The sequence below is a fragment of the Populus nigra genome, chromosome 2 (genome assembly GCF_951802175.1).
Source record: "Populus nigra chromosome 2, ddPopNigr1.1, whole genome shotgun sequence".
Classification (NCBI taxonomy): Eukaryota; Viridiplantae; Streptophyta; class Magnoliopsida; order Malpighiales; family Salicaceae; genus Populus; species Populus nigra.
Genome location: NC_084853.1, coordinates 20,014,722 through 20,017,221, shown reverse-complemented (window position 1 = coordinate 20,017,221; position 2,500 = coordinate 20,014,722).

The following is a 2,500-nucleotide window of genomic DNA, read 5'->3' as shown; positions in this document are numbered from 1 at the left end:
CTGGCCCAGTCCAGCGTCCAGCCCCTGTTCGTCGAAAAATCTGCGCTGCCGATTTTCCACGCGGCAGCCCCTCTTTTCGTCAGCGTGCCCCCCTGACGAATTTTCCTGCCTGGCCCGGCCAGTCCAGCCCCTGTTCGTCGAAAAATCTGCGCTGCCGATTTTCCACGCGGCAGCCCCTCTTTTCGTCAGCGTGCCCCCCTGACGAATTTTCCTGCCTGGCCCGGCCGGTCCAGCATCCAGCCCCTGTTCGTCGAAAAATCTGCGCTGCCGATTTTCCACGCGGCAGCCCCTGTTTTCCTCAGCGTGCCCCCCTGACGAATGTTCGTCGAAAAATCTGCGCTGCCGATTTTCCACGCGGCAGCCCCTGTTTTCCTCAGCGTGCCCCCCTGACGAATGTTCGTCGAAAAATCTGCGCTGCCGATTTTCCACGCGGCAGCCCCTCTTTTCGTCAGCGTGGCCCCCTGACGAATGTTCGTCGAAAAATCTGCGCTGCCGATTTTCCACGCGGCAGCCCCTCTTTTCGTCAGCGTGCCCCCCTGACGAATTTTCCTGCCTGGCCCGGCCGGTCCAGCCCCTGTTCGTCGAAAAATCTGCGCTGCCGATTTTCCACGCGGCAGCCCCTCTTTTCGTCAGCGTGCCCCCCTGACGAATTTTCCTGCCTGGCCCGGCCGGTCCAGCCCCTGTTCGTCGAAAAATCTGCGCTGCCGATTTTCCACGCGGCAGCCCCTCTTTTCGTCAGCGTGCCCCCCTGACGAATTTTCCTGCCTGGCCCGGCCGGTCCAGCCCCTGTTCGTCGAAAAATCTGCGCTGCCGATTTTCCACTCCGCAGCCCCTGTTTTCGTCAGCGTGCCCCCCTGACGAATTTTCCTGCCTGGCCCGGCCGGTCCAGCCCCTGTTCGTCGAAAAATCTGCGCTGCCGATTTTCCCCGACGAACCTGCAGCTGCACAAATCCGCGCTGCCACTGCCCCATTGTCTGGACCAACAGTCTTTTCCATCAAGCCCTGGACTATAAATCGTCCAGACTCATCGCCAGCACCCGCTGCCGATTCTGCCGACTTTGCCGATTTCGTCGGCGCTGCCGATTCCAACACTGCACCCACCGTGTCTAAACCAGCGCTGTTTCGTCAGCGTGTCCCCTTGACGTATTTCCCTGCCTGGCCTGGACAGTCCATCTTCCAGCCCATGTTCATCGAAAAATCTGCGCTGCCGATTTCCCCGACGAACCTGCAGCTGCACAAATCTGCGCTGCCGATTTCCCCCCCTGTCGGCATGGCTGCCGCTGCCCCGATGTCCAGACCAACAGTCTTTTTTGTCGACTTTGCCGATTTTGTCCGCGCTGCCGATTCCAACACTACCCCCTGCATCCAAACCAGCATTGTTTCGTCAGCTCTTCCCCTGACGATTTTAGCCCTGTAACAAACAGTAGGCCTCCAATCCCGCCAACGGGAGCCAAGTTGATAGGGAAGAGAATTGAATGACGCGCCTGGTCCTCGCACCCCGCCACCCGAGGGGCCTTTTTCCCGGCAGCCTCTGAAAAACTCTAGCTTTCACGGTCCTCGCCGCCCCTCACCACCATGGCAGGCCTCTAATCCCACCCATCAGCAGTTGTAGCCGATAGGGCAGTGATTTGAATGACGCGTCGCGGGCCGCCGGGTCATCTCACCCGGCCATTAATTGGAGCGTTTTTGGCTGGCCGAGGATGGGGGGATGGATCTCTTCTTCCGAAAAAGCAAACAGTACATCGGGAGTTATGTTGACGGGGCATGGAATTGAATGACCCGTCGCGGGCCGCCGGGTCATCTCACCCGGCCATCCCGGGGAGCGTTTTTCCCGGCAGCATCGGGGAAACTCTTGCTTTCACTGCCCGCTGCCCAAGTCCCCACTCGCATCGGCCCCCCGCGCCAACAAGCCAACGCTGCCGAATCGGCAGACACTGCTGCCGAATCTGCCGACACTGCCCCGCGGGCTGCCACTGCCCCAGTGTCTAAACCAGCGGTCTTTCTCATCGAGCCTTGGACTATCCAGTCCGTCCTGACTCATCGCCAGCACCTGCTGCCGATTCTGCCGACTTTGCCGATTTTCTCGGCGCTGCCGATTCCAACACTGCGCCCACCGTGTCTGAACCAGCGCTGTTTCGTCAGCGTGTCCCCTCGACGAATTTTCCTGCCTGGCCTGGACAGTCCACCGTCCAGCCCGTGTTCGTCGAAAAATCTGCGCTGCCGATTCTGCCGACTTTGCCGATTTCGTCGGCGCTGCCGATTCCAACACTGCCCGCCGTGCCTGAACCAGCGCTGTTTCGTCAGCGTGTCCCCTCGACAAATTTTCCTGCCTGGCCTGGACAGTCCATCGCCCAGCCCATGTTCGTCGCAAAATCTGCGCTGCCGATTTTCCCCGACGAACCTGCAGCCGCACAAATCTGCGCTGCCGAATCTGCCGACACTGTCCCGCGGGCTGCCACTGCCCCAGTGTCTAAACCAGCAGTCTTTCTCGTCGAGCCTT